Source organism: Choloepus didactylus, chromosome Y (genome assembly GCF_015220235.1).
Source record: "Choloepus didactylus isolate mChoDid1 chromosome Y, mChoDid1.pri, whole genome shotgun sequence".
In the NCBI taxonomy this organism is placed as follows: domain Eukaryota; kingdom Metazoa; phylum Chordata; class Mammalia; order Pilosa; family Megalonychidae; genus Choloepus; species Choloepus didactylus.
The window spans coordinates 10152155-10165325 of record NC_051335.1 but is presented as its reverse complement, the minus strand read 5'-3'; positions in this window follow the sequence as shown (position 1 = coordinate 10165325).

Here is a 13171-nt window from a genome sequence, read left to right as displayed (position 1 = left end):
CTGAAGAGAAACACTCAAGAAAAAGAGACCCATTTTCCATAGCAACTAAAAAAATCAAGTACCTAGGAATAAACTTAACCAAAGATGTAAAAGACCTATACAAAGAAAAACTACATAACTCTACTAAAAGAAATAGAAGGGGACCTTAACAGATGGAAAAATATTCCATGTTTATGGATAGGCAGGCAAATGTCATTAAGATGTCAATTCTACCCAAATCATCTACAGATTCAATGCAATCCAATCAAAATTCCACACCAACCTACTTTGCAGACTTGGAAAAGCTAGTTATCAAATTTATTTGGAAAGGGAAGACGCTCGAATTGCTAAAGACACTCTAAAAAAGAAAAACGAAGTGGGAGGACTTACACTCCCTGACTTTGAAGCTATTATAAGCCACAGTTGCCAAAACAAGCATGGTACTGGCAACAAAGATAGACATATAGATCAATGGAATCGAATTGAGGAATTCAGAGATAGACCCTCAGATCTATGGCCGACTGATCTTTGATAAGGCCCCCCAAAGTCACCGAACTGAGCCATAATGGTCTTTTCAACAAATGGGGGGCGGGGAGAGTTGGATATCCATATCCAAAAGAATGAAAGAGGGACCCCTACCTCACCCCCTACACAAAAATTAACTCAAAATGGACCAAAGATCTCAATATAAAAGAAAGTACCATAAAACTCCTAGAAGATAATGTAGGAAAACATCTTCAAGACCTTGTATTAGGAGCCACTTCCTAGACTTTACACCCAAAAGCCAAGCAACAAAAGAGAAAATAGATAAATGGGAACTCCTCAAGCTTAGAAGTTTCTGCACCTCAAAGGAATTTCTCAAAAAGGTAAAGAGGCAGCCAACTCAATGGGAAAAAATTTTTGGAAACCATGTATCTGACAAAAGACTGATATCTTGCATATACAAAGAAATCCTACAACTCAATGACAATAGTACAGACAGCCCAATTATAAAATGGGCAAAAGATATGAAAAGACAGTTCTCTGAAGAGGAAATACAAATGGCCAAGAAACACATGAAAAATGTTCAGCTTCACTAGCTATTAGAGAGATGCAAATTAAGACCACAATGAGATACCATCTAACACCGGTTAGAATGGCTGCCATTAAACAAACAGGAAACTACAAATGCTGGAGGGGATGTGGAGAAATTGGAACTCTTATTCATTGTTGGTGGGACTGTATAATGGTTCAGCCACTCTGGAAGTCAGTCTGGCAGTTCCTTAGAAAACTAGATATAGAGCTACCATTCGATCCAGCGATTGCACTTCTCGGTATATACCCGGAAGATCGGAAAGCAATTGACACGAACAGATATCTGCACGCCAATGTTCATAGCAGCATTATTCACAATTGCCAAGAGATGGAAACAACCCAAATGTCCTTCAACAGATGAGTGGATAAATAAAATGTGGTATATACACACGATGGAATACTACGCGGCAGTAAGAAGGAACGATCTGGTGAAACATATGACAACATGGATGAACCTTGAAGACATAATGCTGAGCGAAATAAGCCAGGCACAAAAAGAGAAATATTATATGCTACCACTAATGTGAACTTTGAAAAATGTAAAACAAATGGTTTATAATGTAGAATGTAGGGGAACTAGCAGTAGAGAGCAATTAAGGAAGGGGGAACAATAATCCAAGAAGAACAGATAAGCTATTTAACGTTCTGGGGATGCCCAGAAATGACTATGGTCTGTTAATTTCTGATGGATGTAGTAGGAACAAGTTCACTGAAATGTTGCTATATTATGTAACTTTTCTTGGGGTAAAGTAGGAACATGTTGGAAGTTAAGCAGTTATCTTAGGTTAGTTGTCTTTTTCTTACTCCCTTGCTATGGTCTCTTTGAAATGTTCTTTTATTGTATGTTTGTTTCTTTTTAACTTTTTTTTTCATACAGTTGATTTGAAAAAAGAAGGGAAAGTTAAAAAAAAAAAAAAAGAAAAAGACAAACAAGGAAAAAAAAAAAAAAGAGGTAGTGCCCCCTTGAGGAGCCTGTGGAGAATGCAGGGGTATTCGCCTACCCCACCTCCATGGTTGCTAACATGACCACAGACATAGGGGACTGGTGGTTTGATGGGTTGAGCCCTCTACCATAAGTTTTACCCTTGGGAAGACGGTTGCTGCAAAGGAGAGGCTAGGCCTCCCTGTATTTGTGCCTAAGAGTCTCCTCCTGAATGCCTCTTTGTTGCTCAGATGTGGCCCTCTCTCTCTGGCTAAGCCAACTTGAAAGGTGAAATCACTGCCCTCCCCCTACGTGGGATCAGACACCCAGGGAAGTGAATCTCCCTGGCAACGTGGAATATGACTCCCGGGGAGGAATGTAGACCCGGCATCGTGGGATGGAGAACATCTTCTTGACCAAAAGGGGGATGTGAAAGGAAATGAAATAAGCTTCAGTGGCAGAGAGATTCCAAACGAGCCGAGAGATCACTCTGGTGGGCACTCTTACGCACACTTTAGACAACCTTTTTTAGGTTCTAAAGAATTGGGGTAGCTGGTGGTGGATACCTGAAACTATTAAACTACAACCCAGAACCCATGAATCTCGAAGACAGTTGTATAAAAATGTAGCTTATGAGGGGTGACAGTGGGATTGGGAATGCCATAAGGACCAAAACTCCACTTTGTCTAGTTTATGGATGGATGTGTAGAAAAGTAGGGGAAGGAAACAACAGACAAAGGTACCTAGTGTTCTTTTTACTTCAATTGCTCTTTTTTCACTCTAATTATTATTCTTGTTATTTTTGTGTGTGTGCTAATGAAGGTGTCAGGGATTGATTTAGGTGATGAATGTACAACTATGTAATGGTACTGTAAAACAATCGAAAGTACAATTTGTTTTGTATGACTGCGTGGTATGTGAATATATCTCAATAAAATGATGATTAAAAAAAAAAAAAAAAAAAAAAAAAGAATGTGGCAGGAGTGATGTCAGGTGTTCCCGGGCCGGTTCATGCAAAGCCTCCATTCTCTCTCTCCTCTGACTGTCAGCTGGAGGCAGAGGACCCAGCTCTAAGGCTATAACCTCAGGACAGGAGGAGCCACAAAAAATGGGCTCCTGAACCCCTACCTGGAAGGCTGTACTCCAAACTTCACATAGTGTTGTGGCGATTAAGGAGCATGCATGAAGTGCACTTGTCAGCAATGCGGAAACATGGCCGCCAGGACTGAAACAACAACTTGGGTGCCCTCAGCCTTCTTTACGGAGTGGTTCGTGCCAAAAGTAGTGGTTCACGCCTAGTGCTAACCTTACATCTGCCTAGCAACAGCGCCGCCAATCCTAGTGCAGCTTAACATCTGCCTTCCACCCTAGCAACAGCCAGCAGCCAATCCTAGATCGCCACCATCCTTACTAGCCACCCCCACCCTTCCCTAGGTATATATACCTCCTCCTCAATAAGAGTTGCAGCTTGATCAGAAAAAAATAATAAAATAAATAAAATAAAAAATAAAATAAAATAAATAAAAGCAGAGAATTTTTGGAGTTCTGGTAAATACAGAAAGGGGAAGGGTGGAGCTCAGGCTTGAGGCGCATATGCAAATCCCGAGAAAAGCTGATATCTCTGCCTGTGGACCTTTCCTTAATGGCCCTGGTTGCTTTGTCTATTAGCATTCAAAACCCATTTAGATATCTGAGGAGGGCGTTTTTTTTTTTTTTAAATCCTTTTTTCTTTTTCTAAAACAATTACTCTAAGAAGCCCAATACAGAAAGCTTCAAAGAATTGCAATTTGGGCACATCAAGTCAGAAGCAGAACTAAGAGAGCTCTGAGACAAAAGGCAATAATCCAGTGGCTGAGAAAATTCACTAAACAAACACTTCCCAAGAGAAAAGGGGGGTGTCCGCTCACAGCCACCTCTGGGTGGACAGGAACACTCCTGCCATCGCCAGCCCCATAGCCCAGAGCTGCCCCAGACCAACCCAGTGTGACGGAAGTGCTTCAAATAACAGGCACACAACACAAAATGGGATGGACATTGCCTTCCCTGCAACCTCAGCTGATGTCCCAGAGCTGGAAGGTGGAGCAGTGTGAATACAAAGCCCCTTCAGCCATCATTTGAGCAGATGGGAGCCTCCCTAACACAGCCCAGCAGCCCAGAACTGCCTGGGGGGCGGCACTCACCTGTGACTAGCACGTCATCCCATACACAGAGGACCCGGGGTGCACAGCCTGGAAGAGGGGCCCACTTGCAAGTCTCAAGGAGCCATACGCCAATACCAAAGACTTGTGGGTCAGTGGCAGAGACAAAGTGGCAGGACTGAACGAAGGATTAGACTATTGCAGCAGCTTTAAAACTCTAGGATCATCAGGGAGATTTGATTGTTAGGGCCACCCCCCCTCCCCGACTGCCCAGAAACACGCCCCCACATACAGGGCAGGCAACACCAACTACACACACAAGCTTGGACACCAATTGGGCCCCACAAGACTCACTCCCCCACTCACCAAAAAGGCTAAGCATGGGAGATCTGGCTTGTGGAGAACAGTGTGCTCGTGGACGCCACCTGCTGGTTAGTTAGAGAAAGTGTACTCCACGAAGCTGTAGATCTGATAAATTAGAGATAAGGACTTCAATAGGTCTACAACCCTAAAAGAACCCTATGAAGGTCAGCAAATGCCACGAGGCCAAAAACAACAGAAAATTATAAAGCATATGAAAAAACCAGACGATATGGATAACCCAAGCCCAAGCACCCAAATCAAAAGACCAGAAGAGACACAGCACCTAGAGCAGCCTACTCAAAGAACTAAAGATGAACAATGAGACCATAGTAAGGGATATGAAGGAAATCAAGAAGACCCTAGAAGAGCATAAAGAAGACATTGCAAGACTAATAAAAAAATGGATGATCTTATAGGAAATTAAAGAAAACTGTTGACCAAATTAAAAAGATTCTGGACACTCATAGTACAAGACTAGAGGAAGTTGAAACAACGAATCAGTGACCTGGAAGATGACAGAATGGAAAATGAAAGCATATAAAAGAAAAGAATGGGGAAAAAAATTGAAAACTCGAAATGGACCTCAGGGATATGATAGATAATATGAAACGTCTGAATATAAGACTCATTGGTGTCCCAGAAGGGGAAGAAAGGGTAAAGGTCTAGGAAGAGTATTCAAAGAAATTGTTGGGGAAAAATCCCCAAATTTCTAAACAACATAATACACAAATCATAAATGCTCAGCGAACTCCAAATAGAATAAATCCAAAAAAAACCACCCGAGACATATATGATCACACTGTCAAACATAGAAGAGAAGGAGCAAGTTCTGAAGAGCAAGAGAAAAGCAATTCACCACATACAAAGGAAAACAGCAAAGACTAAGTAGTGACTACTCAGCAGCCACCATGGAGGCAAGAAGGCAGTGGCACCGAGATATTTAAAATTATGATGAGAGGAATTTCAGCAAGATACTTATCCAGCAAAGCCTCCTTCAAATTTGAGGAGAGGACTTAAATTTTTCACAGACAAAGAAATGCTGAGAATTAGAATTTGCTACAGAGAGACCTGCCCTACTGGAGATACTAAAGGGAGCCCTACAGACAGAGAACAAAACAAAGACAGGACAGAGAGACTTGGAGAAAGGTTCAGTACTAAAGAGATTCGGTTATGGGTACAATAAAGGATATTAATAGAGAGAGAAAAATATGGCAAACATAAACCAAAGGATAAGATGGCCGATTCAAGAAATGCCTTCACGGTTTTAAACATTGAATGTAAATGGATTAAACTCCCCAATTAAAAGATATAGATTCGCAGAATGGAGCAAAAAAAATGAACCTCAATATGTTGCATACAGAGACTCATCTTAGACACAGGGACACAAAGAAACTGAAAGTGAAAGGATGGAAAAAAATATTTCATGCAAGCCACAGCCAAAGAAAGCAGGGTAGCAATATTAATCCTAGATATAAATAGACTTCAAATGCAGGATGTTTTGAGAGACAAAGAAGGCCACTACATACTAATAAAAGGGGGCATTCAGCAAGAAGAAATAACAATCGTAAATGTCTATGCACCCAATCAAGGTGCCACAAAAATACATGAGGAAACACTGGCAAAACTAAGGAAGCAATTGATGTTTCCACAATAATTGTGGGAGACTTCAACACATCACTCTCTCCTATAGATAGATCAACCAAACAGAAGACCAATAAGGAAATTGAAAACCTAAACAATCTGATAAATGAATTAGATTTAACAGACATATACAGGACATTACATCCCAAATCACCAGGATACACATACTTTCTAGTGCTCACGGAACTTTCTCCAGAATAGATCATATGCTGGGACATAAAACAAGCCTCAATAAATTTAAAAAGATTGAAATTATTCAAAGCACATTCTCTGACCACAATGGAATACAATTAGAAGTCAATAACCATCAGAGACTTAGAAAATTCACAAATACCTGGAGGTTAAACAACACACTCCTAAACAATCAGTGGGTTAAAGAAGAAATAGCAAGAGAAATTGCTAAATATATAGAGACGAATGAAAATGAGAACACAACATACCAAAACCTATGGGATGCAGCAAAAGCAGTGCTAAGGGGGGAAATTTATAGCACTAAACGCATATATTAAAAAGGAAGAAAGAGCAAAATCAAAGAACTAATGGATCAACTGAAGAAGCTAGAAAATGAACAGCAAACCAATCCTAAACCAAGTAGAAGAAAAGAAATAACAAGGATTAAAGCAGAAATAAATGACATAGAGAAGAAAAAAAAACAATAGAGAGGGATAAATATCACCAAAAGTTGGTTCTTTGAGAAGATCAACAAGATTGACAAGCCCCTAGCTAGACTGACAAAATCAAAAAGAGAGAAGACCCATATAAACAAAATAATGAATGAAAAAGGACATAACTGCAGATCCTGAAGAAATTAAAAAAATTATAAGAGGATATTATGAACAACTGTATGGCAACAAACTGGATAATGTAGAAGAAATGGACAATTTCCTGGAAACATATGAACAACCTAGACTGACCAGAGAAGAAATAGAAGACCTCAACCAACCCATCACAAGCAAAGAGATACAATCAGTCATCAAAAATCTTCCCACAAATAAATGCCAGGGCCAGATGGCTTCACAGGGGAATTCTACCAAACTTTCCAGAAAGATCTGACACCAATCTTACTCAAACTCTTTCAAAATACTGAAAAAAATGGAACACTACCTAACTCATTTTATGAAGCTAACATCAATCTAATACCAAAACCAGGCAAAGATGCTACAAAAAAGGAAAACTACCGGCCAATCTCCCTAATGAATATAGATGCAAAAATCCTCAACAAAATACTTGCAAATCGAATCCAAAGACACATTAAAAAACAATCATACACCATGACCAAGTGGGGTTCATTCCAGGCATGCAAGGATGGTTCACATAAGAAAAACAATCAATGTATTACAACACATTAAAAACTCGAAAGGGAAAAATCAATTGATCATCTCAATAGATGCTGAAAAAGCATTTGACAAAATCCAACATCCCTTTTTGATAAAAACACTTCAAAAGGTAGGAATTGAAGGAAACTTCCTCAACATGATAAAGAGCATATATGAAAAACCCACAGCCAGCATAGTACTCAATGGTGAGAGACTGAAAGCCTTCCCTCTAAGATCAGGAACAAGACAAGGATGCCCGCTGTCACCACTGTTATTCAACATTGTGCTGGAAGTGCTAGCCAGGGCAATCCGGCAAGACAAAGAAATAAAAGGCATCCAAATTGGAAAAGAAGAAGTAAAACTGTCATTGTTTGCAGATGATATGATCTTATATCTAGAAAACCCTGAGAAATGGACGATACAGCTACTAGAGCTAATAAACAAATTTAGCAAAGTAGCGGGATACAAGATTAATGCACATAAGTCAGTAATGTTTCTATATGCTAGAAATGAACAAACTGAAGAGACACTCAAGAAAAAGATACCATTTTCAATAGCAACTAAAAAAATCAAGTACCTAGGAATAAACTTAACCAAAGATGTAAAAGACCTATACAAAGAAAACTACATAACTCTACTAAAAGAAATAGAAGGGGGACCTTAAAAGATGGAAAAATATTCCATGTTTATGGATAGGAAGGCTAAATGTCATTAAGATGTCAATTCTACCCAAACTCATCTACAGATTCAATGCAATCCCAATCAAATTCCAACAACCTACTTTGCAGACTTGGAAAAGCTAGTTATCAAATTTATTTGGAAAGGGAAGATGCCTCGAATTGCTAAAGACACTCTAAAAAAGAAAAACGAAGTGGGAGGACTTACACTCCCTGACTTTGAAGCTTATTATAAAGCCACAGTTGCCAAAACAGCATGGTACTGGCACAAAGATAGACATATAGATCAATGGAATCGAATTGAGAATTCAGAGATAGACCCTCAGATCTATGGCCGACTGATCTTTGATAAGGCCCCCAAAGTCACCCGAACTGAGCCATAATGGTCTTTTCAACAAATGGGGCTGGGAGAGTTGGATAATCCATATCCAAAAGAATGAAAGAGGACCCCTACCTCACCCCCTACACAAAAATTAACTCAAAATGGACCAAAGATCTCAGTATAAAGAAAGTACCATAAAACTCCTAGAAGATAATGTAGGAAAACATCTTCAAGACCTTGTATTAGGCGGCCACTTCCTAGACTTTACCACCCAAGCACAAGCAACAAAGAGAAAATAGATAAATGGGAACTCCTCAAGCTTAGAAGTTTCTGCACCTCAAAGGAATTTCTCAAAAAGGTAAAGAGGCAGCCAACTCAATGGGAAAAAATTTTTGGAAACCATGTATCTGACAAAAGACTGATATCTTGCATATACAAAGAAATCCTACAACTCAATGACAATAGTACAGACAGCCCAATTATAAAATGGGCAAAAGATATGAAAAGACAGTTCTCTGAAGAGGAAATACAAATGGCCAAGAAACACATGAAAAAATGTTCAGCTTCACTAGCTATTAGAGAGATGCAAATTAAGACCACAATGAGATACCATCTAACACCCGGTTAGAATGGCTGCCATTAAACAAACAGGAAACTACAAATGCTGGAGGGGATGTGGAGAAATTGGAACTCTTATTCATTGTTGGTGGGACTGTATAATGGTTCAGCCACTCTGGAAGTCAGTCTGGCAGTTCCTTAGAAAACTAGATATAGAGCTACCATTCGATCCAGCGATTGCACTTCTCGGTATATACCCGGAAGATCGGAAAGCAGTGACACGAACAGATATCTGCACGCCAATGTTCATAGCAGCATTATTCACAATTGCCAAGAGATGGAAACAACCCAAATGTCCTTCAACAGATGAGTGGATAAATAAAATGTGGTATATACACACGATGGAATACTACGCGGCAGTAAGAAGGAACGATCTCCTGAAACATATGACAACATGGATGAACCTTGAAGACGTAATGCTGAGCGAAATAAGCCAGGCACAAAAAGAGAAATATTATATGCTACCACTAATGTGAACTTTGAAAAATGTAAAACAAATGGTTTATAATGTAGAATGTAGGGGAACTAGCAGTAGAGAGCAATTAAGGAAGGGGGAACAATAATCCAAGAAGAACAGATAAGCTATTTAACGTTCTGGGGATGCCCAGAAATGACTATGGTCTGTTAATTTCTAATGGATGTAGTAGGAACAAGTTCACTGAAATGTTGCTATATTATGTAACTTTCTTGGGGTAAAGTAGGAACATGTTGGAAGTTAAGCAGTTATCTTAGGTTAGTTGTCTTTTCTTACTCCCTTGCTATGGTCTCTTTGAAATGTTCTTTTATTGTATGTTTGTTTTCTTTTTAACTTTTTTTTTCATACAGTGATTTGAAAAAAGAAGGGAAAGTTAAAAAAAAAAAAAAGAAAAAAGACAAACAAGGAAAAAAAAAAAAGATGTAGTGCCCCCTTGAGGAGCCTGTGGAGAATGCAGGGGTATTCGCCTACCCCACCTCCATGGTTGCTAACATGACCACAGACATAGGGGACTGGTGGTTTGATGGGTTGAGCCTCTACCCATAAGTTTTACCCTTGGGAAGACGGTTGGCTGCAAAGGAGAGGCTAGGCCTCCCTGTATTTGTGCCTAAGAGTCTCCTCCTGAATGCCTCTTTGTTGCTCAGATGTGGCCCTCTCTCTCTGGCTAAGCCAACTTGAAAGGTGAAATCACTGCCCCTCCCCCCTACGTGGGAATCAGACACCCAGGGAAGTGAATCTCCCTGGCAACGTGGAATATGACTCCCGGGGAGGAATGTAGACCCGGCATCGTGGGATGGAGAACATCTTCTTGACCAAAAGGGGGATGTGAAAGAAATGAAATAAGCTTTCAGTGGCGAGAGATTCCAAAACGAGCCGAGAGATCACTCTGGTGGGCACTCTTACGCACACTTTAGACAACCTTTTTTAGGTTCTAAAGATTGGGGTAGCTGGTGGTGGATACCTGAAACTATTAAACTACAACCCAGAACCCATGAATCTCGAAGACAGTTGTATAAAATGTAGCTTATGAGGGGTGACAGTGGGATTGGGAATGCCATAAGGACCCCAAACTCCACTTTGTCTAGTTTATGGATGGATGTGTAGAAAAGTAGGGGAAGCAAACAAACAGACAAAGGTACCTAGTGTTCTCTTTTACTTCAATTGCTCTTTTTCACTCTAATTATATTCTTGTTATTTTGTGTGTGTGCTAATGAAGGTGTCAGCGATTGATTTAGGTGATGAATGTACAACTATGTAATGGTACTGTAAACATCGAAAGTACCAATTTGTTTTGTATGACTGCGTGGTATGTGAATATATCTCAATAACATGATGATTAAAAAAAAAAAAAAAAAAAAAAAGAATGTGGGCAGGAGTGATGTCAGGTGTTCCCGGGCCAGGTTCATGCAAAGCCTCCATCTCTCTCTCTCCTCTGACTGTCAGCTGGAGGCAGAGGACCCAGCTCTAAAGGCTATAACCCTCAGGGAAGGAGGAGCCACAAAATGGGCTCCTGAACCCCTACCTGGAAGGCTGTACTCCAACATTCACATAGTGTTGTGGGCGATTAAGGTAGCATGCATGAAGTGCACTTGTCAGCAATGCCGGAAACATGGCCGCCAGGACTGAAACAACAACTTGGGTTGCCCTCAGCCTTCTTTACGGAAGTGGTTCGTGCCAAAAGTAGTGGTTCACGCCTAGTGCTAACCTTACATCTGCCTAGCAACAGCGGCCGCAAATCCTAGTGCTAGCCTTACATCTGCCTTCCACCCTAGCAACAGCAGCAGCCAATCCTAGATCGCCACCCATCCTTACTAGCCACCCCCACCCTTCCCTAGAGTATATATACCCTGCCTCCTCAATAAAGATTTGCAGCTTGATCAGAAAAAAATAAAATAAAATAAAATAAAATAAAATAAAATAAAAGCAGAGAATTTTTGGAGTTCTGGTAAATACAGAAAGGGGAAGGGTGGAGCTCAGGCCTTGAGGCGCATATGCAAATCCCGAAGAAAAGCTGATCTCTCTGCCCTGTGGACCTTTCCTTAATGGCCCTGGTTGCTTTGTCTATTAGCATTTCAATAACCCATTAGATCTCTGAGGAGGGCCGTTTTTTTTTTTTTTTTTAAATCCTTTTTTCTTTTTCTAAAACAATTACTCTAAGAAGCCCTAATACAGAAAGCTTCAAAGAATTGCCAATTTGGGCACATCAAGTCAAGAGCAGAACTCCTAAGAGAGCTCTGAGACAAAAGGCAATAATCCCGTGGCTGAGAAAATTCACCTAAACAACACAACTTCCCAAGAAAAGGGGGGTGTTCCGCTCCACAGCCACCATCCTGGTGGACAGGAAACACTCCTGCCCATCGCCAGCCCCATAGCCCAGAGCTGGCCCCAGACAACCCCAGTGTGACGGAAGTGCTTCAAATAACAGGCACACACCACAAAACTGGGCGTGGACATTAGCCTTCCCTGCAACCTCAGCTGAATGTCCCAGAGCTGGGAAGGTGGAGCAGTGTGAATTAACATCAGCCCATTCAGCCATCATTTGAGCAGATGGGAGCCTCCCCCACACAGCCCCAGCAGCCCCGAACTGCCCCTGGGGGGCGGCACTCACCTGTGACATAGCACAGTCATCCCTCAACAGAGGACCCGGGGTGCACAGCCTGGATGAGAGGGGCCCACTTGCAAGTCTCAGGAGCCATACGCCATACCAACGACTTGTGGGTCAGTGGCAGAGACAAACTGTGGCAGGACTGAACTGAGGATTAGACTATTTGCAGCAGCTTTAAAACTCTAGGATCATCAGGGAGATGTGATGTTAGGGCCACCCCCCCCTCCCCGACTGCCCAGAAACACGCCCCACATACAGGGCAGGCAACACCAACTACACACGGCAAGCTTGGGACACCAATCTGGGCCCCACAAGACTCACTCCCCCACTCACCAAAAAGGCTAAGCAGGGGCGAACTGGCTTGTGGAGAAACAGGTGGTCGTGGACGCCACCTGCTGGTTAGTTAGAGAAAGTGTACTCCACGAAGCTGTAGATCTGATAATTAGAGATAAGGACTTCAATAGGTCTACAAACCCTAAAAGAACCCTATGAAGTTCAGCAAATGCCACGAGGCCAAAAACAACAGAAAATTATAAAGCATATGAAAAAACCAGACGATATGGATAACCCAAGCCCAAGCACCCAAATCAAAAGACCAGAAGAGACACAGCACCTAGAGCAGCTACTCAAAGAACTAAAGATGAACAATGAGACCATAGTACGGGATATGAAGGAAATCAAGAAGACCCTAGAAGAGCATAAAGAAGACATTGCAAGACTAAATAAAAAAATGGATGATCTTATAGAAATTAAAGAAACTGTTGACCAAATTAAAAAGATTCTGGACACTCATAGTACAAGACTAGAGGAAGTTGAACAACGAATCAGTGACCTGGAAGATGACAGAATGGAAAATGAAAGCATAAAGAAAGAATGGGGAAAAAAATTGAAAACTCGAAATGGACCTCAGGGATATGATAGATAATATGAAACGTCTGAATATAAGACTCATTGGTGTCCAGAAGGGGAAGAAAAGGGTAAAGGTCTAGGAAGAGTATTCAAAGAAATTGTTGGGGAAAACTTCCCAAATCTTCTAAACAA